General features: G+C 39.7%; 1 protein-coding gene across 4 annotated transcripts in view; it reads right to left on the reverse strand.

Annotated features, from left to right (window-relative positions):
• SORBS1 (sorbin and SH3 domain containing 1) overlaps window positions 1-26297 on the reverse strand; it is a 158191-nt gene that overhangs the window by 112496 nt on the left and 19398 nt on the right. For 2 of the 4 annotated variants that reach the window (XM_063163693.1, XM_063163699.1), the window contains exon 2: window positions 7095-7150. The gene's annotated coding sequence lies outside the window, so the exon portion shown is untranslated. Of the gene's footprint in view, window positions 1-7094; window positions 7151-25791; window positions 25884-26263; window positions 26287-26297 lie in introns of those variants that run through there. The other 2 variants (XM_063163695.1, XM_063163696.1) reach the window with 2 other exon arrangements.

A 26297-nucleotide genomic window follows, 5' to 3' on the forward strand; every position in this document is an offset into this window, starting at 1 on the left:
ACCATTCCTCTTTGGCTGACTTAATGTTCTCCAGGCAGATAATTTTCCTCCTGATTACAGGGTGATATCTCCCCCTCCATGAAGGACACACAATTTCTGATAAAAGGTTCTGTATGTTTACCACCTACCCTGCTTTCAGCACAAATCCAAAGAAAGAACCCTGCTCCTTTCCCTGGGATGAGTCTAACTCAAAGGCAGTGCACTACCCACAGACACTCCAAATTTACACTTTCATTCTAGACCAGAGTGGTCTCTTGGTCACAAAGTTGCAGTCTGGGTCCTCCCTCTGCCTAATTCTTTGATTTTTCTGAAGCCCTATCCTAGCTCTGCCTCCTTTTCTCTCCTGTTTATCACTGCAGCCCTGGTGGTCCCTGCACACCACACAGCTGCTCCTCCTTCCCTCCTAAGTTAACTCTAAAATACCTCCTTGGACCAGATGTTTTCCACGTGTTTCACTCTCTATTTTCTTCCCCACCCCCACCTCTTCCAAGGCAAGCAACAATCTATCTCCTTGATCCTTCAGATCCAATCCTGAAGTATCCCTTAATCAACTTGTCCAGCTTGGTTCTGTGGCAGGCAAAAAACAGGTCTCTGCTTTTTCCTCCATGATAATACATGGACAGGAGACAAAAATAAGCCTTAACCTTGGCACTGCCTTTAGTTTCCATTTCACCTTCATATGATCAGCTTTGGCTTTGGTATTTTTTTTTGGCTTTCTTTCTGGATTAAATTTTATTTCTTGGAAATATTTTGTTAAGCACAATTAATATCTGTATCACTTGCCACTTTTCCTTCTAATCATCCTTCTGTTTATTAGCTGCCACTGAAGGTTTATTTACAGGTACAAATCTTAAGTTCATAGGTACTTCACAGGTCCCATCCCCCTTCTCTGTGACATTTTCCACTCTCCATCTGTCTTTCCTTGGCACCAGTGCCTGCAGTGGCAGTAGACATTTATACAAATTACCACCACTCTGCTTCATCTCTCAAAAATCGGTTTCAATATCAGCCCAATTCAAGCCAGTTTCACAAGCTTTTATTACTGTAGATCAGACCTAAATTCATTGAACTCCAGCTGGACCAGTACTGTAACACTCATTTTAAGGTACTAAAACTTCCAGTCACTCTAGGTTTTGCAGGAAAGGGATGGATGCAGCATTTCCCTCCTCTCCTGTGCAATGTAATGTTTCTCTGAGCAGGCCTACTCACTTTAGCCCAAGTCCTGAACAAGGTCATCAGTGTACCAAAGGAGCAGTAAACAAGCACATTCCATAGGCTGGTGGGCCACAAGGAGTGGGTGAGCATCTGAGAACACAGTGCCAAAGCTGCTGAGAGAGACGTCAGCAGAAGATCCCAAGCACCTCCAGACCTGAAACTAGAAACTAAAGTCACACAGATTTTGTCTAAACCACAGGCAGTCCACAAAATACTTGTCAATAGGGGTTTCATTCTTTCAGTCTTGGCTCTGGTTTCAGTCAGGAGCAGAGAGTGGCTGGTGCCTGTGCAGTTTCTGTTCCTCACAAATGGCCTTGAGCTGGCCAGAGGGGACAGGGCAGGCAGCCTGAGCAGCTCCCTCCCTTCACTGGCAACCGTGTCAGAGGACAAAGGCCAGTGGCAGCACATCCCTTTTCTGACAGCATTATTCCTGAATTTGCTGTCTCTGGGAAAGTAGCTCTCCAGCATGTGATTTCCCACATACCATCAGGGCTCCAATAAAAGCTGTTGCGTTCAGCCAAATGTTTAGTACTCCTCTGATATCTGTATATTAAAAATTACTGTGGGGGTGAGGGAGAGCAAAAAGAAGTGTAATAGTCTGAGAATATTAAGTGTAGCACTGGGTGAAGAAAAATTTTGCTTTCCAAATGCCACATGCAGATTAATTGCAGGAACAAAATGGGTGCGTAGGCACTGAAAAGCCTTAGGCAAAGTGCTGCATTTCATTTTCTGCATTACCCAGAGTCTCTCTCCAGGACTTGAGCTGTGTCACTTCACTTTTTGATATTTTATAAACAGGCAAAAGTTTACACTAATGCTATATATTTTTAAAGGTTGTATACTTAGAGTCTTTCACTACGCCCACTAAGAGGGTCAAGATTGTATGCAATTTAATGATGAACCTGGCTGTGTGGAAATTGCTGGGGAGTCCTGCTACTCCCAATACTGCCAACAGACAGCAAGGAGGAAAGAAGCAAGCGATGGCAATTCTTTCTCAGCACCAGCTATCTCACTGCTTCATGTACACTTCCACTTGGACAGTTTTGGTTTTAAAGAGCAGAAAAGATGGGTTTTGAGGGTGGGTGGTTTTTTGCTACTTGTTGGGTTTTTGTGGTTTCTTGGGGTATTTTTTGTTTTGGTTTGGGTTTCTTTTGGGCTATCTAGTGCCCTAGACAGTTCTGCTCAATGCCTGCTCATGTTATAACATCACTATTTCTCTCTTCCTATAGAGTTCACTAGACTTAGAGATTTATCGAGATTCCATTTGGCTGGAAGCTCATTATGCACTGTTTCCTATAGTTCCCATATAGAACACATTTCAAGCAACAGATAAAAATATCTGTACCACTTTTTGGTTTTCAATTCCTTGATACTGCTGTTAAAAATGAAAAGGAAAAGCTGTGAAAAGTCTCAAGAATTTACTATTAACCTAGGGAAAAGAAATTCAGTTCTAGAAGCACCAAACAATAAATAAGCTTCCCAGGTACAGCAAGAGAAGGAAATAAAAGTGTAGAGTTCCAAAGACCAAAAGGAAATAAAGAACACTTGCATTTTGATCAGGACAGACCAAAGAAACTATACGTATGCTTTTAAAGAGAAAGACTTCATTCTATTCTGTCCCATCCTCAATACCTGCAAGACACTTTCTATCAGATCTGCATACAGAACACATAACTTGAATGTTAAAAAGTGACAAGAGAAAATCCTCCTATCCATTCCTGGCCATTTCATATTCAAGCTTATCTCACAGTTAACAAATTCATTTCCATTCTTTACTACCTCCTAAACTAATTATCTTTCTTCATTTCCCATTTTCGCTCTTTTTACACTTTCTGATTTGTTAGTTCCTAGACCTGCAAATCCCTTTCTCCAGTCATCACTGTCTCAGAAATCACTTTTCCTTCAAACATTTCTCACCCTTCCTCCTATAAGCAGCTGTTCTCTATGTTATTATCTAGGCAGGATTGAGACTGGAGACTCTACAGTGCAAAGAACAGGTCTTATTTATGTTTGTGAATCCTTGTCTAACTTTATGCTGCTGTGTAAATGTTTAATAGGTACTAATGCATTTGCTGGAACAAGCTGCGTTGCTAATACTCAGTGGACTGTTTGGATACAATCCTTGCTGACTGTCAGAAGCTTCTGGAATAAAACAAAATGCAGTTTTTTGGTGACACTGCAGTTTCAAAGCTAAAGGATCCAACAGCTGAAGTAGTCTAACAAACCACGGTAGTACCGGAAATGGCCTTATCTACTCTTTCCATGTTTGAAACAGGACAGAGCTGGAAAGCCAAGCACTGTGGATGCGAGGTTGCATTCAGCTACAGCCACTGTACCTTATCTCCTCTATGTTATCTATCTCCAGACCTCCAAGGTCACATTTTAAACAAATATTTCCTATCTTCGCTCTCTCCTTAATGTTGGCTGAAGAGAATAGAATGGTCTTGTCCTCTTTTCACACTGGTCTTGGCATGATTTTCCTGTGGGCTTGACTGTATCATGCCCTGTGTAGAATTAATTGTGAAATAGAAACCCCAGTGGCAGATCAGATGCATAGTTTTTACTTCAGGCACCAAATAAGAGCTGAGTGATTCATCAGCACAAGCACACCACACAAGAAGCAACTGCTCAAGCAAAAAAGGAATGAATGATGTCTTGGCCTCAGAGCCAATGAACAGTGATGCTAACATGGAAAATGCAACAAGGACAGCAGGAGTGCCAGGCCTATGTGTCATCAAGTCTCATGCTAAAACTCACAGAGACAAACAAACCACATCACAAATTTCCATCATTTGTGTGAAAGGAAAACTTTGGGGTTTGTTGTTTCTAGATCAGATTGTTCCTAATGGTGAGACCGGTGATTAGAAGTCTTATCCCATAATCTTAAAAATTTGTGCCCTGTTGCCATGAAATCCAAGGATATAAAGAGTCACTGTTTTGATGTGTTTGTAGGGGCTCTGAAATGAGGAGAGCTGGGCTGGGCCCATCCAGGCATCCACTTCCAACACTGCATCCTAGAATCAGGTTCTCTTTCCTGTTAATTTTAATGGAATTTCAAGAACAGTACTCTTGATGTCTTAGCCTTGAAAGAGAATTTGACCAAGAAATTAATTGAGAAGGTTTTCCCAAGTGGCCGTGTGCATGCGCACTAGGAAAGAAAAATAGCTAAATCTGGTAGCAGCAAATCCAAGCAAAAGACAATTCTATTAGGAAAAAATTCTGTAGCAGCAAAATCTGTTGGACTTTATACAGTTTCTTCTGTGGCATAAAACATATACCATCACTTCAGTCTTTAAAAGGAGATTGGACTAAGCAGTAGATGCATTGCAGGCTCTGTGCATTGCAGGGCCACAGCTACATCAGCACGGCAGTACAACTGACGAGCTAATAACTCTTTTCTCTTATGTTCAAGATTATGCATGACAAGATTTCAGTACTAGTCAACATCTATTTTCCTGTAACCAACAGAATTTTCAGAGTTCAGATTTGGTGTCAATTACAACCTGCTTGGGAGGAAAGCTGTGCATGATTCATGAAGTGATGATTATTACAGATCTAAAGGAAGAAGCATGGAGGAGAAAGGTTGCTTGTTGCAAATGAGTTAGGGACAGGGACTTTCAAAAATATCAGAACAGAAGCACTTTAGAAAATCTGCCCCTGTATGACTGAAAGCTGAACTCTTTAGAGAAATTCCCACCCAGTTGCAAATGTTCAGCACTTGCAACAAAATCTGTCCCCAGCTCTCTACCTGCTGTAACTGGTGCCAGGAACATTTCTCCTAAAGATGTAATAATTTTCATGAATTTTCCAGCTCATCAAATATCAGAGCTCACATGTGAGAGGATTTTCACAGCACAATGTAAATCTTTTGGTGAAGCCCTTATTGTTTGAGGAACATTATTTTCAAATAATATTAACTGCTGCATTGTGAGCTGGACAGGTGGTACAATGCCTTTGTGCTTAATGCAAACTAATTTGAAACAAAGAGAAGATGGAGATCTGTTTGTTGTTTTATATTGCCTCTAAAGAAGACAGTTTCAACTACTCAAATAAATAATGAATAGAAAACTGAGCAATTAATCTTACATGATCAATTCAGAGCTCATAGATTGTAGGAACTCTGAATGCGTTGCTGAAAGTCTGCCCTTCACCTGTGAATTATTTTTGTCAAGGAATCCAGACCTAATTCACAACAATGTATTTCTGTAGAAACCATAAAACTTTCATAAAGGTTTTGCTTTGTCTCTAGTTCCTTTAAAATGTAACCAGTTTGGACTAGATATGATTTGACTAATTTGCATTCATTCTGGTATGAACCAAATTATGATGCCTTGTGTATTCACAGTAGAGTCCTGTCTTCAAAAGGTTTGTTTCAAGGATGAACTGGTGAGCCTTGGGGACTAAGAAGCCCTTTAAAATTGGGGTCAAGCCAGGCAGTTAGATTCAAAAATAATAAATAAATCCATTTAGAGACAAAGGCCTATTGTATACCAGCCTTCCAGGAAAACCCATGGGTGGCTGAGAATTACTTGGGAAAACTTAGTGGAAATTAATTCCGACCCATTCTCAGTTCTTTCTTCCACACTGAAAAGAGAGGTCTATGGAGGCAGAAAAACACTGTTGAATTCTCACAGGGTCAGGGAATACCTGGCATTGTAAATGCAGAGCTAGAAAATGTTCACATTTCCTGTACCACTGAAAGAGAGAACCCACACTTTCCCTGCCTATGGCTCATTGAGAACCCGGGCCACCACCAGCTCCAGCTACAAGAGGGTGGTGTATACTTAGAAGGTACAGAGAGGAATAAAAATTGCAGTCAAAGCTTATGTGGCACAATAGCTCAAAGGAACCACTTCCCACTCTCTGTTCAAAAGGAAGAAAAAAACCCAAAAATACAACTAAACCCAAAAAACAGTCGCCACTGTTCCTCATTATACATTGCTTTCTGTTACTAGGCAGGCACTGTCAAGCTGACATGTACAGTTTATTAGAAATTAGAATTTTACTCAGGAATTTTGCATTCATATATATATATTAATCATTAGGCTACATAGTTCTTTACATTTGTTCAAAAAAAGAAATATCATGCTGTATTATGGGCTTTTAAAGTGACAATTATAGAAAAATACTATTCTTTACTCTTTGCAATCATATGTTAATAATTATCACCACAAAGCTATTTCAATTCTTCCAAGTTATACAACCAACTAGACAGCAAAGACAGCTTTGAACCTTTGAACATCAGGTTTTTATTTACCATATTATCCTATTTTTAGGTCAAAACTTTACATATTTGCTGAAGCCACTTTCTCTATGTCAGGCAGTTCTCCTGGTAAAACTCCTTCAGGTACCAAGCTGCTGAGGAGGAACAGTACAGTTTTGATTCAGTGCCAAACTAGAAATCCAGACATTCTTACAGAGAGTGAGGAAGAGTCCCAGACTTGGCAAGGGAAGGAGACAGTGCCTCCTTTATGCCATGTTTTTTGCTCAGGAGGTGGAGTATTATATAGGGAATCATTAATTAACAGACACTTTGAAACCAGAGTCCACCTACTATTAAATAGCTCTGTTCTTGTTCTTCAGCCTCTGAAACACCTATCATCTATTATCAGGCAGCCTAAACTTGAACACCACTTGCAACAGTGTACAAACAAGATGATCATTGTTGTATGCCTTAACCTGAATTCTCAAACTTAGTTCAGATCCAGTGCAACTCTCTGGAGAAGACCTTTGAATTGTGTTTGAAATACTGCATTCAAAAATCAAGGAAGCAGTCATCTCCTGCCACTAAATTTGAATGTCACTTTCCTGGAAATTTCCATAATGCCATTTAGATGAACACAGAGGAGAATAACAGTGCATAACATACATCTACATACCTTTGGCAGCACTCAGAGAAAGAGAAGCTGCAGCTCTACAGGTATGTTCTGGACTCCTAGAAAAGAAAAAAAAAACTGTAAGTGTTATAGAATACAATAATCTAATGCAGCTGCTAGGGGGGAAAAACCCCACAATAAAATGCTCTCTCAGTTTAAAATAGAAGAAACCATCACCCTGGGGTAAACAAGAAAATTGGACAATTATTTCTAGCCCATCAGTTCAACTAGCCTTGCTAGCCTAGCTTCTTAAAGCTAAGAGTCACCATTTGTCTGTGAATTGGCTTTTATAAGACAAGATCCTCCTTGTCTATATGAAACCCAAGGCAACACCATTTGTGTTTATCACTCTGTAAAGAGAAGCAGTGCCAAAATTCTGCAACACCTACTTTAGCTGCTGAGATCCAGAGAACTGAATGTGCTGCTGTTAGCATTTGGAGACAGGAATATGTTTTGATCTAATACATCCTACACAGACTCACTTGGTGTCAAGAAGGTACCAGATTCCATAACAGGTTAAAATAGAGACAAATAAGAAAACACTTTGCATGCAACTTATGCAGAGTAACTTCTAATCATTATATTTGAATTTTTTCAAATATAGGTTCTAAACCTTCTAAAAATACTATAGAAGTCTGCAAATAGCTAAATTCTCCCAGCTTGTCACAAAAAACGACAACTTGACTGATCTCTATGAATGTTTTAATAATATTTTTACTATGTTGTGTTTAGTTCAGAGTTATGTGGGAGGCAGGACTAGTACAGAAGTTCTCATATACAAAGAAATCTGTCTCAGAACTTTGGCCTTTACTACTTAGGTGCCTTCTTAAGCACTTGCCAAGGACACAGCCTGTGGATACCTATCGTACAGACACAGTGAGTGTGCCACTGCTCCAGTGGAAGGCGTCCCTGCCCATGGTGAGGGGCTCAGAACTAGGTGATCTTCAAGGTCCTCTACAACCAAACCATTCTAGGATTCTAAGATTTTCTAACCTACTGGTCCTTTTTCAGACTTATATATGTGTTAATATATTCTTACGGGTACCCCAGTCAGTGAAGAATTTTTGCCTCCCTGTCACAATTTTGCTACAGGGAGTAAAATGCCCTTCAACTTTCCTATCTCTTCCTCCCCCTCAGAAAGCAACATGCCTCACAGCTTCCTGGCACCCAGAAGTAAGGACTGGGGCTAGGAACACCTCACCCTCTTCACTCTGTGTCCTCAGTTTCTGATCCTTGTTTTCCTCAAGAGTCAATAGATAAACCCTATCACTCTGGATAGTACAACCCACAGCCATGCCATAACACCACTGGGCACACCAAGCAGGTATGACCTGGTACCACTGACACCCTCAAGCCCCTTTCACCAGCACACATTTTGCCTGCATGCCTAGCCTGGCTCTCTGTCTTCCTGTGTCACTCAGTTCTTCATTTCTCACTTACTGTAAGTAAAGTGGGAAGAGTAATCCTGTTCTACCCAAATTGATGTGCTGGCTTCCCTGTAAAGGAACTCTAATAATGAAAAAAAGAGAGACACACTACCAATGGCAGAGCTGTATTTTCTATTTCTGTCCTATACTTACTCTAGTTCAGATCTATTCAACATCTATCTTATGCTCTAATGCCAGTGCTGTTATGGAAAATACAGTTTCACCCCTGCCCCATATTAATTTACGAGGGGCAAATGCTGGCTACAGATTTCCTATAATGCGACAAACAGGTTGCTTATCTGCACAAAAGCTTTTAAACTCAAGTCATGCCCTACCCTCAGCCACACAACTAAATGGCTCTGGAAATAGAAACAAAACAGGACAAAAAAAATTCAGACCTCTATAAAAAATAAAGTCCTGGATGGTTTTTGCTAGAATTTAGAGTCAAAGGCCCAGAAGAGTAAGCAAGAAACATATGCCAATTCCAGCAGGAATTGCTTAAGGAAAATCATGGATTTTCCATGCACTACAAAATAGCCAAAAGCCCAAGTATAGTGGAGCAAATATTATTCCGAATAGCAGCAATGGATAAGTAACTATGACATGAACCATTCTCATCTAATGTTAATTCAGAGCAGCAAAGGAATGTTCTTTCCATTGGTCTGCAACAAAGGAGAAATTCTCTGAAAGTCCAATTAAGTTCAATCAGTAACACATGCTTCCTACAGATATCCCTGCAGATCAGACACACATTGCAACTATATTCCAAACAGCTGGAAAGGCAGCAGCAGCAGCAGAATGAAATTCTGCTTTTAAACTGATTTACAGTTTGAAGAAACAGTATCCAGGATGCCACCCATTCCCTGCAAAAGGATCTGGTGAGGGCAAAATATGCAGAGATTTCCCTTCTGGCAAGTGCAATAGTCTTTTTGGTTAGGTGGCAATCATGCAGCTTCCAAACAGCTTGAATAAGATGACAGTGCAGTATCCAAATCATTAACTTCTAAATTAAGGATAATGCAAAGTCGGGCTCAAGCAGATTTTCTAAATTACTTAAAAATGTGAACTGTTTGGATATCTAGGTTGAAGCAGTAAAAATACATATTATAAATACCATCACTAAAGAGGATCTGGTACTGAAAGTTATGGAGGTAGGAGGAGATATTCTGGGCAACCTTCCCTGCATCTCATGAAGAAATCTCATTCATAACTATCAAATCATCCTTTGCTGTACTTCCCAATTACTGTTCACTGTGAGCATTTCACTTTTCCCTTGTGCACTGTTGAACCTCCCAGATGATACCTGTTAAGTATTCAAGCATAAACCAGGTAGAAGACCTGGCAAAGAGAATGTATCTGACAAAGCTGGATAAGACATGATGAGAGCCCTGGAATAATCTCCAGAATTTTATGGAGCTGAACTCCATAGTTCAAATGCACTACCAAACATGATCCACGTTTAAAAGAAACAAACAAAAACAACCCCCCCTTCCACACACACACTATACAGAATCACATACTTATTAGAAAACAAAGAGCATGTATATCCATCCTCCTATCCACAAGAGTCTAACACAGGGCTAATTCTTGCCAGCAAAAAGTAGTTTGGCACATCAAAGAATGACTGCTGTACCACTTGAAATAACGTGATGGCTGTCATTTTCCACACTGCCTGTGAAGGACACACGTGCCTGGCTCGGCAGTGTACGTGACACATCAGAGTCAGCAGCCACGTCTGTAAAACCTGAGTGCTGTGGAGAAGGGAGGAAGGAGACAGAACAGAGCAGGGACACTGCCTCTGTCATTTTGGAGCACTTGTACTTTTTCATCACAAATCAATCCCTCTGCAAGGTACTGAAGATTTTACTCACAGCATACAATGAGAATAAATAACTTTTCCCAATTTAATCACTAACTTTCAATGCCTTTTTAAACAAAAAGCTAGGAAGAGCATCAAGAGCAAGAACTGTTGCTGTTAAAAGGTCTTAAAACAAACGTGAATATGCCTTTGGAAAAAATTACTTATGTAATGAAAAGAACAAGCAAAGATCCCTAAAGGAAGCTGAAGGGACACTTTTTCCTCCTCCTCTAGCCTTATGAGAACTGTAATCTTAACAATCATAGCTGTTCAAAAGTGGGTGTAGGACGATAGGGGAAAGAAAGGATAGCATTGTTTATAGCACAGCAGGAGCCAAATGAGGAGAATAACTTCTGTGCAAGAACGGAAGAGTGAAAGGAAATGGGTAGGTAAAGACAATTGTAGGATTTGTACAGTACAGAAGAGAATCCCTTCCATGTAGGATGCAATTTCTTCCATGGAAAAGATGTTTCATCCATGGAGCTAGCTGATGTAACTCCTCTGGAATAGTAACCTTTCAATGTTTATCTGTAGCTCTGTTACTAGACAGGTTGTGGTTCTTATAATTAGCCCTTTATCAGCTAAAAAGTCAAAACATTCCTTGCATCAATGTATTTAGTCTTATGTCACCTTAATGAGATAGGTGTCAATTAAGACTGAAAGGAGTGTCTGGTATGAATCATAAATACTTTAAAGGGTTCTCAAAGTATGAATAATCAACACTTTCTGAAAATAAACTTCCTGGAATAAGCTTCAGGGTCACTTCACATCAGCAAGCCTTTCTGATACCCTGGCCATTCCCCCTCTTTTACAGCTAACAAGATGGAGGTGCATAAAGCCACCAGACAGCTTCTTTAAAGGAATCATATATGTATAAACCTAAAAGGAGGGACTTGTTTTTTCACCAGTTGTCAAGTACTTCAGATCTCACTAGGAAAATTCCACCTGCAGAATGCTATACAACTGTTTGAAAAGCCATTGAAAGGCATCTAATAAATCCCACAGGATTCAAAACAATGCCTCCCAAAGCCCCATTGCACTCATCTAGCACTCGCACAAGCTTCTCTACGGACAGATTAAGCAAAGTGGTCTGGTTGACCTGCATAAGTATGACATTAAGTACTCAGTCCACAATTGTGAAAATACTTTCTTAACTGAATTGTGTCAGGACAAGAAGTACGTGCAGAGCCCATATTTTCTGACTAATAGTATTATTTTACCACAATTACTTCTATGTGGACTCCTTCTCTACAGCACCAGAGGAGTCCAACCAGCTGCTATTTATACATGTTTTTCTGTGAACTGCTTCAAGGATGACCATGAAGAAAGTCTGCTTTCAATAGATTTAAGTCAGACAGGGAGGGATCTGCCACTAACAAAAACTCCTAAAGGATCACACACAGAAAAGTGTTGGAAAACAATTATTTAAAATTGTGGTATGTTAATTATTGTCCTGGAAATAATTTCTTGAAGGTTCTTTACACAGTCTAAACAGTCACACTACTATATGATGCTCTCAGATTAACAGCTAAATCATCTGAAAACGCATGTCGCAGCAAGGCAAAAACACACCAAAACAAAGTGAAAAAAGATCCCCAGGATTTGATGGAGCTATGATAAACATTCAAAAGGAACACATTTCACCATTAAACTTCTTCTCGTTATTTCCAACTGATTTTTGACACTTAGAACTGTCTTTTAGTAGATGCGAAAGAGATAAATATTTCATTACCAAAAATAAATTTGTCTGTTAAGGATGACAGAGAGAGGCAAAAGCATTGCACTGCCTATTATGGTATTGAGCAACAGATTTCATTCCCTCTGCTATATGCCCATTTATCAAAAATGTGGCAAGCTTTACGAAAGAATTCCTGAGCTTCTCTGGTCCTCTCTTTAATTCCTCTATAATTCTTTGTATATATAAACATGTCAGGTCTGGAAAAAAGTGGGGCATGGACATAATTTACCACAGAGCTCTTTTTCTATGCAAATGCTGGTAAGAAAACAATAAAAGACAAAAGGGGAATAATGCAAAAAATTAAAGCAATGAAACAAATGTATCTGCAATTCACTGTCCAATAACCTGATGAAGCTCCTTCGAACAGCAGCAGAAAAGGCAGAAAACTCATGTTTTTCTACCTTTTTGACCACAGAGAGAGACCTTCTCTCTCTGTGTCAGAACTAGACGCATCAGCTCCCAACGAGCTGAATCACGCTGCATCACAGCCTGTGTTTCATGAACATGCGAGACACTACTTTAATAGGAAATGGGAGCTGCCTTTAGCACTACCAGCGTGTCACGCACAGCCACAAGGCAGCCAGGCCTTTGTTCCCTTCCCAATGGGCTGCCTTTGTCAAATACCCTCCTAAGGCCAGGCAGAGGAGTAGAATTTATTCTCATAATTGATCTAACGCAGACAGACCTCTCGTTCTGTCAAATACACACATGCACACATGCTCTCATAGATAGCCATACTCACAGATTTTTGCCTTTCTTCTTGTTCTCTTTTGATGAGGTAAAAGTCACTCCACAAAGCAAAACTGCACATCTATGCAATCAGAACAGTTTCTGTTCAGACCACTGTTACACTTTAAGTAAAAGAGCCTGGAAAAAATTTATCTGGAATATTGTTGCTTATGAGGTTCAAAGCTAGACGTACATGTAAAACCAAAACAGCATAAAAGCCATATCATACAGAAAATGGAATCCTGTGTTTTACTCAGCTATTTGTCTGTCCTTTAAAGCAAGTCCAGTTGAAGCAATTCCTCACTGGCACACAGGAGGGCTAGATAGCCTAATAGGTCTCTTCCATCTCTAAGCAATTCATGCCTTGCATGACTTATTTTTATTGACTTATCTTACTGGCTGTTTGTGGGCAGAAGCACGTGCCTCATGCAAATGCCAGACCACTCTTGCTTTGAGATGCTGTTGCGTAAATGGAAGTGAATCAGACTTTTAACAAAAAGCATGATTTTATTTCTGAAGGATTAAGTCCATATCGTCAAGCATCATTTTTACATATAAAGAAAGAAGCTTCAGCAATACCACCCTATAAGCATTACATTAACCAATCTAGCCCTTTCTGGGTTTTACTGCTCCCATTTTACCACAGCTGATACCTGAGCTCTCTACAAAGATTAGAGCTTCAGCACCTTGAGAGCACTTTGAGCAGGGATTCCCAGTAGAATGTGCCCTGAGGCAGAAGTCTTGACAACCGACACAATCAGCAAGACAGAATAAATACATGTTCTAAACATGAAACCCTTAAAAGTGAAAGAATCCTCCACTTCCTTAAAACTATTTCCTTTGTCCACATTTTTTATCTCAGCAGAGACTGGTGGTGACATTTCAAGTCAGCAGGAGGAAATGCTGCATTCGTGGCCTTAGCTGATTAGGTCCTCAGCTGGTACAAACTGGGGCAGCTATGTGTATTCATAACTCAAGAGGAACACCAATTCTGAGTATGCTTTCTGCCTTAAGGAGCTACTGCATCATCAATCTCAAATCACAACATTTATTAAAATGACATTTCTGACCAAAAGAGCAAGAATAGAACTTCTACTTGCAAGACAAAGTACAGAGGGGAGGGAAAAAATAAATCAATCCCTTACCTTAAAAAAACTTACTATACATTTCAGCACTAATTCACTGCATGAGATTCTTCCCCTATCACCTGGAAGCAAGAAACACTCTGGGTGAGAGCACTTAAGAAACAGAGGATTCCCAATTTTTTGTTTATAACTATCTACAATTATCAAGCAAGCTGTAGTTTTAAAAGTTAAGCAGCAAAAGTTGACTACAGGAAAGGAAAGTCTGCTTTCACTGCTTGGAAATGTTCCTGATTTTCTCAGTGGGAACATTCAGTAGTGGACGTTAATATTTAACTCTGTGTTTTTCCAGTATTACACCAATCTTTCTCCAGGGATGCAGAGAAGTCAGTGGCATAGCTGAACTGTTATTATCCTTTCAGAGCAAGAAATGTGACCACCACAGAAAAGAAAAAACAGCAGCAAAAACTCCAAGAATAAATTTTCTGAAAAGACACTTTCCATATCACACATCGCAGAACATCTCAATGAATCAGCAATTCACATAGACAGTAAGCAATGAAAAAGGAGTTAATAAAAATCATTAACTGTCATATTTAAAGCTGCTTAGAGAGCAACAGAACTGCTTCACTTGGTCACTTAGTCTTTCTGAAAGTGCAGTAAGTCAGTCTTGAGAAAATCTTCAAACATTAGCGAGTGAACACCTGCTATGCCATTGCTGCTCCAACTGCCGGGACAAATACAACAAGCTAAGTGGAAAATGCCCCAGATGTCCTACTGGAAGTAATTCCTACTGTCTAGTTCTCCCTAATCTTGTTATGAGACACTCCCTTTTGCCTGCCCACTTTTTCCCTGAATGCTTTCCAAGTCCATTTCCTTGTTTTTGGAGTTAGCTAGAAACAAGACTTCCAAATCAAATGTCAAAAGGAATCTGTTCATGCTTACAGTGAGACATAAGCAAGAAACAACTACATGTTCAGAGATGGTAGCACCTGAGATCCTCTGGTGAACACATGCCCCACATCCCCTCTTGTGTCAGAGCACAGGGGCATAGGATACTTGCAGAATTCTTCAAACACACTGGACAGAAGAACACAGTTCTGACATTTCCTATGGAAATTGGTTGTGAGTGATGGAGGAGTGACCATCATCTTTAAAAGAAGAGAAAAGCTGTCTCGGAGCTTCAAAAGCTCTGGACGGAAAATGCCTTTAATGGTAGAAAACACAATGAGCAAATAGAAATTGGCATGTATTTCCAGATACCCGCCTCATTGTAATGAGATGCACAGGGAAAGCTGATACTCCTACAGACAGTAAAAGCCTCATCATATCACTGCCTTCTACCCCCACCATTCTATTCACCATCTCCAAGTGGGAGGTATTCTGCAGCCTTTCACACTTGACCTCTTAATTAAAGCATGATAAAATTAACATCTCAGACGCAATAGATCTTTTACCCACCTACATCAGTAATTAAACTAATTCTCAAGGGAGCAAGAGCATTTGTTATGTGTAATGTAACTTTAGCTGGGGTATTCCAAAGAAGGAAAAAGAGCTGATGTAATAAATGCAGTCATTTATATTTTAATGGAGCTATTGTAAATGAAAGAAGAACACCTGTGACAGCTTGAGACAGCCCCAGCCAAATGAAATCTATTGTGTCATGCAGGGACAGCACACTGCATATGGCCTCCCCATCTCCAGCTGCAATATTGAATAACTTAGTGAAGCAGATAGGCCTTATGCCTTTTCTGACTCTCAGATGCACTACAATCTGCTTTCAAAATCAGTGGAACTGTACCAGATACATATATGTATATATGTGTGTGTGGTGTGTGTGTGTGTATACATATATACGTACATACATGTATTAACTTCATATTCACTCTACACCAAAAGCAAGATAAGCCAAAGTAGGTCTAAGGTCTTTCTTACTGGCAATATAAACTTCTGCATTTGTAAAAATCCATGCAGACCTTCAGACAAGACACTACCACAATACAAAGAATTGAACAATCTTATGCAAAGAGTTCATGTAATTAAAGATGGAAATGGCACCACATCAGAGTGGCAGAATTAAGTATTCTTTTCATCCTGATGTATAAAAGACCAAACAACAAGAAAAAAGGTCCAAGAAGGTAACAAAAAATATACATGGAACAAAGAAGATATAGAGGATGGAACATGGACACAGAGGACACTTGAAGAGCTACAACAGCACAGAACACAAACCTCATTCCTTTCGGAAACAAGACTGACTGGTGACATCTCAGATGCATATTTTAGGGCTTTGGTTTGTGCTTGAACCCAAAAGCATGACAAACATTATTTCAGCTGTCAAATCTGGTCCTTGTTCAAAGGGTGTATTTACTCTTCTGAGGCATAACTGTTGAGAAACATGGCCTGGCAAAGGTCTGTGCAGTGACTAGGTAACCTTGCTACAGATTTGTCTTAATTTGCACACAGGCAATTCAGCCTCAGCGAGCTTCAGAGTCCTCTCTCTCAGGCATCTCACCAGCCAGGTTTTAAATGTATAGTGTTCAGACTATAAGCAGCCAGCATGCATGTGACATGCTGTCTCTCCCCAAAACCCAGTCAAATCCACACCAGGTAAGATCAAAATTCCCTCAGTCCCTCCCAGCTGTATTACAAAGTATTCAAACAAACTACAAACAAAAGTCTAAATGCTCATCTTCAAGTTTAGTTGATCCCATGACATTCATTCACAGCTACTCAGTTAAGACTGATTATTTATTTCTTGTCAGGAAAAAAACAAACCAAGCCAAAACAAAACATACCAATATATTATTTCAGAAAGAGACCAGCAACTTGGAAATCTCCCTGACACAAAGGCCATTGCTTCAGCTGCTTGGAAGTCTATACCTTTGTCTCTGCCTGGGGTTTATCAAATGAAAGACCACCTCTACAATCCCAAAGGAAGCATGTCCAATTCTGCCACTGGTATTAAACATCTGTTCACTGCAATCTCATCAAAGGTCAAGAAACAGGCTCAACAAATTTAGCCTTGCATATTTAAGAATTGCTCTATCGCTGCTCATCCAAATTTCAGTCACGTGAACAGGTAATTCTGGTTGTTTTGCATTCTGCACCAAGTTACCAAAATATTGAGTCCAAGCAAAACACCATGAAGAAAAATCTATTTCAACTGTATTTTTCTTGGCTTACACTGCTCTCTATGATTAATCTTTAAAATATTGCTAAGGAAATGAGACAGCTAAGTGGTCATTGTCTTAAGTACACACTGAACATCCTATAGCCCAGTCAGTTTATTCCAGTTCTACTGAATAAACTGAACACACGACAGCTAAAATAATCAGAGGCATTCAGTTGTGAATAAACAAGGCCAAGGCAGAACATGAATATAAAAAGAGAGGATTAAAAACCTTTAATAAACAGATTCTTATCAGCCCATGGAAGGCAAAATTCATTGGGGAAGTTCCCATCATATCCAGGGTATCATCTGGAAAACTAAGAGAACATTTTCAAAGTAATTAAGATAACTTATTATGATATTAACAGCACTACTTGGAGTAAGTATAGGCTCAAAAGACTGAATTCTCAAGAATAACAGAGTACCTTCTTTAGTCAATGGCTTTACACCAGTTTATAGTGTAACACTGTAATAACAATACTAACACATAATTTTACTTCTCCTCTTTCTGTTTTTACTTGCCAACACAAGGATTTCAACCTTTAAATACATCTCTTAGCTATAGACCCCACACAAGCTTCTAATCTTCATTATAGTGCATCCAGTACCTTCCCTCTAAATAGAATTGCTCTAAACTTACAGTAGTGTAATTACACAAAATCACAGAATCAGTTAGGTTGGAAAAGACCTTTGAGATCATCAAGTCTAAACTACGACCTAACACCACCTTGCTAACTAGACCACAGCACTGAGTGCCACATCCAGTCCTCTTGAAACTTCCAGGGATGGTGACTCCACCACCTGGGCAGTCCATTCGAATGCCCAATCACTTTTTCTGCAAATAAATTCTTCCTAATGTCTAGCCTAACCCTGCCCTGGCATAGCTTAAGGCTGTGTACTCTTGTCCTGTCACTGGTTGCCTGGGAGAAGAGACCAACCCCCACCTGCTTACAGCCCCCTTTCAGGAAGTTATGAAGTGATGAGGTCTTCCCTGAGCCTCCTCTTCTCCAGGCTAAACAACCCCAGCTCCCTCAGCCATTCCTTGCATGATTTTGTGTTCCAGACCCTTCACCAGCCGTGTTGCCCCTCTATGGACTCACTCCAGCATCTCAATGTCCTTCCCAAACTAAGGGGCCCATAAACTGGACACAGCCCTCAGGGTGGGGCCTCACCAGTGCCGAGTACGGGGGAAGATTCACTTCCTAGGCCTTCTGGCCACACTATTTCTGCTACAGGCCAGGGGGCCATTGGCTTTCTTGGCCATGGGCACACTGCTGGCTCATGTCAGGCAGACCCTCAGGTCCCCTTCTGCATGGCCACTGCACAGCCACTGTCCCCAGCCTGTAACACTGCATAGGGTTGTTGTGGCCAAACTACAAGACCTGGCACTTGGTCTTGTTAAACCTTGTATCATTGAATTAGGTCCATCTAATGCAGCCTGTCCAGGTCCCTCTGCAGACAAACACTCCCCCTGAAACTTGGTGTCATCTGTAAATTTGCTAATGGTACGAATTATATGCCAGAATAATGTAGTCCTTATATTCACAACACTGGATATTCAAGTGAGAAATTTTATATTCATACAGGCAAGAAATTTGTGAAGAAAAAAACTACATTAACACAGTAATGCAAAGAAATAAGTCAATTTTTTTTTCACCATAAGAGAATTTTTGAAAGTTTCCGATATGAAATGACATATGAAACTTGTTCCTAAATCTTTTGACATAAAACAGTAGCCACTGATTAGGAGACAATTTAACACATAAAAGAACTTCAGTGGTCTGATTAAGACAAGACACATAAAGGTTCATATTAAGCCAGAGGATGACCTGCTCCCGACTTATTTACACACAGGAAACTGCTGCAACTTCACAGAAGTAGGGCACCCTGGCATGAAGAGCAAAATTCATCTCTTCATTGTGTCTGGACTGACTCATTTCCAGCAGATGTTTCTAAGGTCATGATTTCTGTTAGAAGCACCCCCAAAAAATGTTAAAAATGAAAGGGAGAGTAATGCTCCAAAACTACATTGGCAAAAATGTTGCTGTCTCCATCCAGAGACACTGGAGTGCATTAGCTTTGGGGTCATTAAATTTCTGCTCTGTTGGAGAAGGAACAGGGCAGGAGACCGTAAATCATTCACTTCAGAAACTCTCCCAGAAAATCTCTCAGGACCAAAAGGACTGAAGCTATCTATTATCACTGTATGGAATGCAACGCCCCTGAAAATATGGTCTGAAAGAAAAATATCCTGAGATGGACTGCAGAGAACATTTGAAAAGTAATCACTCTGTACAAGGCATAGCTTAAGACCTGTAAAGATTCTCTAGACAAGTCTGCTTAGGATTTCATACCACCCTCCACTGAAACAAACCTCCACAACTTACATCCTACCTGGCAGCAACTCTCTTAAGCTGGCTGCTCTGGCTCTATCAGACTGTAGTCCACACAGCCCATTTCCAGAAAGCCCTGACTACCCACCTAGGTCATCAACAACCAGCTCTTCCCCTCACCTCCCCATTCTCTTTTCTGTAAGGATGCCAAAGAACAGGACTCTCTTAGATAACAACTGCAAACTGTCTGTTATCTACTATCACAGAGACCATTCCAGCTCAGGTTTGTTTCCCCATACATGAACACAGCTATCAGGAGAACAGCACAGAAGGAACACACACCATGTTCAGGTTGCTGGAGAGGGCTGGGAGTCCAGCACCAAGGACATACTACAGAATGAAGATTATTTTGCTAGTCTTTGAGCACCACAGAATCGTAGACTTCTGGGTGGTGTTAGATTTGGAGGACAGATGGACTGAACTTTATTCAGTTGTTTTACAATAATGTAAACAAAGCCAGGTTGAGAGCACTATGATCAGTTCAACCCTGTTATGGGAAGGACAAATTACATCCCCCACAAAGGGAAAGGGTTTTCAGAAGGGGCTACAACTCCATCAGTACAACGTGCCTGTATATTGCATTTCTGAAGGTCAAAGAAGAGGGAGTTGTAGGTACATGTCCCCATCCCTGATCACTTTGCTAGCACAGCTACAGACAGCAGTGTAGCCACTGACAGCTCAAAAGCATCTGGTAATCCACGATGAGAAGTACAACAGCTCAAGACATGAGTCCATTCAGAGTGCCTGGTACCCGACCTGCTGTCTGACCTGGAGAGAGTCATGGGAGGGGGCACAGCAGGGAGTCAGAGGAACAAACATGGTTTGTTTCTCTTCTGGTTACTTTTCTGAATATCTTTCATCTTCTCTCAAATAAAACAGTAGGGAAAATAAAGTCAGCTTCTTGCCACACACATCATCCTCAGAAGGACACACTGATGACATTACACTTGAACATGATCCTATGCTTATATCATAATTAGATCCCAGCTAATCATCACATCAAGACGGCCAAAATTGTCAATCTTTCCTATCAGAGACAACAGCTTAGGAACATGAAAGTGTAATTTACCGTTTCCTTGTTACTTCCTTCCTTCCAATTTACAGTTTCCTTCAGTTTCCGAGGCTGCCAGAAACTGAAAGTTATGGTTGCAAAATAGCAGTATTTTTCATTCAAATCCCAGGCATTAATTACATAAATATTATTATATACTGCATTTCACAGTCTCTTCCTGTCAATATTGCTAGGCCCTTTTAATAATGCACAAGCATCATTTTATTCCCATGAAATGGAGGAAACCATGTTCAGCACAACTACACATGTCACTGTGAGGTGTTCCTGCAAAAACATGACAGGCATCAACCTCTACACATATACAGTGGCAGAAATTGGCCCTGATTGCATGTTCAATGATATCAGAAAGGATAAAATATTTCATGAACACAAGGGCAATGGTGCCCCAATCAAGGACTTGTCATCACTTCCCATTAGATGTTCATGAGCACAAAGCCTGTTTTCATTTTAGAAACACAGGCAAAATAGCACCAGACTCAGCAATGCAAGTGAGAAATAAAAACTAAAGGAGAAAAGGAGCAAAAAAATCTCCCAATTTGAAAAAGTAGGACTGCCACGTAGTCACATTTCTCCAGTGAGAAAGAAAACACTGCTAGTCTCCATTAGAAGCTAAGTGTACAGGCTCAAGAGAACGGAGAGAGTTTTTTCTTTTTTTTTCCAAGCTTTGTTTTTCATCCAGATTATGGTTCATTAAGATAGAAGGAGCTAAAGAGCAGAAAGAAGTACATTTTCTCCTCTATAGCCTAATAACTCCTGCCTGGTTTCAATCTTCTGTAACTACTGGGTATCATTACGCATTCCCTCAGGAAGTTAGGACAGCTCTAATTAGTCTGTGATAATGAAAGATACCTTTAACTGCTATCTCCTTTCTATCACATCCTGGAGGCCATTGAAAGTTTTAACAAACTAAAGCATCAAGGGATTTGACCCAGACCATCCATGCCTGCATTCCTATTAACCCTAGTGCCCATAGCCACCAGATGGGATTACCAAAAAATCCAGGCATGGTGACAGTGAGAGGTCACTAGACACCAATTAAAATACCAGTAGCTATCTATCATCCCTGTGAGCACTAGGGCACCTTAGGGAAGGGAAATGCTACTGTAGATTAGGCCAGGCACTACAATGGATGTTTCCTGGTTTTGCCATGCTATGTTAAAGCTAAATAAGAAACACAATAAAAAAGAGGTTAAGCTTACACTTTTTTAGTTCAGAAGCTAAGAAAATAAAAGCTTTTCCTACTGCGCCCACATGCTCCATTTTATGACTGAACCAAAGCATATAACAAGTTTCCTATTTTTATAGATGAAGGAACACAGGAACAGAACTTCTAATTTAGTTATAGTTCATACCACCTCCTAAACCCTTACCATCACACCCACATGGGCACCTGGAGCCAGTCTTCAAATGTAAAGAAGGTGATTCCACTTTATAACATGATCTATTCAATTATAGCTGAAGAGACCATCAAATAAACAGAGACTGCTGGCAGCAAGGTGGTGGAATGTGCAAAGCCAGAAACCATACTTGTCACAGAGGTAAGTGGGGGGACCCTGTGGTGAAGAGCAGAGTTCAGCTTCCTTGGAAGAGAGCTTTCTGAATAACTTGCACAAGTCTCTAAAATATATACATAATGAGACACTGAAAAATGCAGTGCAAGATTGATTCTACAAGAACAACCATATTTCACCTCATAATTTTATCTGTCCTGCGGCTCTGCATACACTGTAACATGTATGATCAAGTATATTGCAAATTGAACCACCAGAACAAGATGAGGAAAGACTTCCAAATCACCTTATTTCAGGGGGTTTGGGGTTGAGGTTTTTCCTTCTTTTTTTTTTCCCCCCCCAAACCCACATTACATCCAGCTGACTGCTGAACTGATACAACACATTACTTAAAGAACATCTCTGCAGTGGATGGTGGATAGTTAACAAGTAGATAAACTTAGGTCGAGGATGCAGATGTCAAATAAAGACAGAATAAATGAATTTGAAGAAGTCTGAAAAACTGACATTCAGTAGCAACCATTGCTACAGTTTGAGAATACAAGAAACCACTCAGTAGCGTCATAAGGAAGAATTACACAGCACTGTTTTAGGCTCAGTGAAAATTGCTTTCCACCTCTCAAGCTTTCACTTCATTATATGATCCCTCAATGAGGTAGATAAAAAAGATACTTTCATTTAACCACTGATAAAATGTTTCTACATTACAACACTTGTTTGAAATGTAAGCTTTTTGAGGCAAGAACTAAATTTACTTTTGTTTAGAGCCTGAAAAATGGATTCTGTGGTTCTGTGTCCTACCAGTACTACTGTAACACAAATAGTATAATAAAATAATTGTCTCCTTTCCTTCTAACTAACCACATCCATCAAATGCAGCTATAAGGAAATAGGAGATACAACATCCTTTCATCCTCAGCACCCTTTGCAGACACTCAGACTGCAGTAAAAGACAGTTTATCATTTCACTTTTAGCAGTCATAGAGCAGTTAAGTGACCTGGGGAAAACAGGTCTTGAGGAAGTCTGTAAGCTACTGAGAAAATTAGCGTCTTTGACTTTGTCTCTACAGAGAAGATATCATGGACTTTAAGATAACAAATAAAGTTGAATACCACTTCCCGACTCTGGATCTTGTTCTTGGCACTACTTAAAGAATAATATCCACAGATCTTCACAACAATAGGGCTTTTTTTTATTGGTGGTGGTGTTCTTTTTAGAAGCTGTTTTTTCCATGATACACACATTTCCCACAGCTCACACTGAGGTATCTGATCAGGTTTTAGACTCTTATCTTACAGTCCCTGTCTCTTGTTAGTGAGTTCATCTCTGGGAATAGTGCTACAAAAAGTGCTGAAAAGAGAAAGACGTTGCAAAGGATCTTGTGTGAAAAGCTATTTTGGTTTGCTTTAAATCTAAAAGGCTTTTCATTCTGACTCCACAAAAAAATTATTTTAGCTCACGTTTATGAAAAAAAAATGTTGAAGGAAGATGATTATAGATGAATTGCTACTGTCAGTGAATCATATGAGCTCTGAATAGGAAAGTATAATGCCTGTCAAACAAATAAACATAATATTTAGAACACTCAAAGCATGCTATCAAATGGACAGATTGCAACACTGCACATATCACCTAACCTAGCAGACACACACAGGAGTTATTCTGTTCTCAAGCTGCAATGTCATTTACCAAAATACTTTCTTTGTCTGAGCATCGAATATCTTATTTGTGAGGACTTTGGACTAATTCAAGATCCCTACTAACAAGCAACCTGATGCCTGATACACAGTGAACTGGACTAGTTACACCACAGCACAACCTTTTGTTCATACAAAACAGAAACCATCTTGAAGGACACATTCATCAGAGGCTTAGGCATTAAAGATACACTTCCATATTTCTAATGGCTTGTTTACTCTTCATCCACCTGTGCTTGCATCAGATACTACACCATCTTAATTTCTGCTCATATTTATTTCTAAGCCTTTAATACTTGGTTCATCACCTGCCTCCATATGACTAGGCAGTAATAAAAGCTGGAGTTATAGCCCCTAAAAACACTGTCTTAAAGACTTAAAGCCCAGGAATCATTCATCACAACCCTTTCAATTATATTTGCTTCTTCCCCATTTAGCATGCTTAATAATCTACCACCACTTTGCCTTATAACAGTCACAATAAAAACCCAGTAAACATGGAGCTTCCACATCTAACCATTTCAAAGGTTACTTAAACTAGAATAAACTGCAAAATATCCAGAAGCAGGCTTACAATAAACATTCAGACTTTCAATTTTTAGTGTGAGAATGGGTCTGAAACTTCTATTGTACAATATATTTTCCTGCGTAAGAAAAGTCTCTGCATAAATGGAAATTAAATATTCATTAACTAACTGTATTTGGTATGCAAGTAAGCAGAAAACAAAACTGCCTATTGTAGCAAAAAAAAAAGAGGCAGACATACTCAAGAACCTGGAATGAAAAACTTTTAAGGGGATATTAATAGACTTCCATTTAACAGCTTACTACAGAGCTTCAGCATTTTCAAGTGACAGCAGCATGCCATTACAACTATGAATAAAGTAATATTTTCCCAGCTGTAGTTACAGCCTTTGCTAACCACTGCTCAAAAACAGGTGTTTTGTCCTCTCCATGTGGTACATTCTCAGAAGAGTGTTATTGACTTTTTCTACTCAGGATTTTCAGAGAGGTCCAAGGTATTTGGGAACCTAACTGTTATTAAGAATCTCAAGCCTTTCAGCACCTGTGAAACTCCCCGTAAAATAAACAAGGGAATTTGTCTTGATATTTCAAACTTAGCTTTTGAGACAAAATAGCTCTTTGGAATTTGGGGCTTAAATTTTATGACATAGTGTTCTTCTCTCAACACCAATGTGCCTAACCAATAACACTTCATTGTGTTTTGCTACTGATTATCCTCCTTTGTTCTAAGAAAAGAATACACTAGGAATATCATTCCCAGACAAAACACTTTAACTTAGAAATATGAATCTCTGCTGCTTCAGACTAAAAGACTTTGTCCACCAGCTCTAAGAACACAACAAATACAAAAAGCTTTACCATGTGGTCCTGCCCAGGGGGATATAGAGCCACCCTTTATTACTGAGAGCTACTCTACCATTGTTGTAAGTTAATAAAGGTTTCTCTGACTCCTCTTGACTTCTCTACCACTTTAAATGACAGGTGTTCTTCAGCATCCAGGAAATTCCAGGTGTATTTGACAATGCAGTTGTAGTTGCTAATGTCTGTTGTCATTATTCACATCAATGGAAGTGTGACATGGCTCCAGACTAAGCCCAGCTGGTGCTGCAAGTGGCACAGGCCACATTTGTATCCTGTCAGCCCCACATCCACTCCAGCCCAGCACTGAAACAACATGGGCTCACAAACTGGTGACTCACAGCACTTTGAAAAACAAACATCAACAACAAATTCAAAGCCTTTCATCTCTTCTTCAGTAATTTGAATTGAATTATTAATTTCAAACTCTGCAAAAACTGCTGTGCTTTGGCAAGGCCTTGAGGGATGCCTCCAGGCCAGCTCCCAGTATCCAACAGGCAGCTGTACAAAGGTGTTTAGGCACCTGGAGATATATGAAGTCTCCCAATAAGATCTACATCATGAATTAGGATTCTAATTTACTTAGGCAATTCTGAAATCCCATTTAGAGTCTAATGGCTCTTAAGCAAATAAATACCTTGAAAATCTGACTCCAGGTCACTTAAAGAATAAAGATTATAACAATGGATGTCAGCAGTCAGTAGTCTCAACACAAAGGCAACATGTCTTGTCAGAGGTGCAATTTGCCCTTTAATTCCAGAGACAAATCCCCTGAAAGAAGAATAAAGGACTTTCTAGAATAAATATTGAAGAGATTGGGCAGCCTTATTAGTTTAACCATTTGCTACTTACAGATTCTGCACTTTCAAAGGAGCATTGAATTGCATAAAAGACAACTATTTCTAATTTTATCTAGTATTACTATATATAAACACCACTTTTATAACATTTCCTCCAAGTTAATAGATGACATCATATCAATTATTACTAGGGAGGGTTCTAAACAAACAGACGAATAGTGCCTCAAACAGAAAAAGACTGAAAATTATTTCTTAAGCATTGAACAGTGCCAAATTATAAATATAGTCAAACATATATCATTCCCTTACCACCCTCTGGGGATCCTTCCCTTTGGGAAGCTGT

Source organism: Melospiza melodia, chromosome 9 (genome assembly GCF_035770615.1).
Source record: "Melospiza melodia melodia isolate bMelMel2 chromosome 9, bMelMel2.pri, whole genome shotgun sequence".
Lineage (NCBI taxonomy): Eukaryota > Metazoa > Chordata > Aves > Passeriformes > Passerellidae > Melospiza > Melospiza melodia.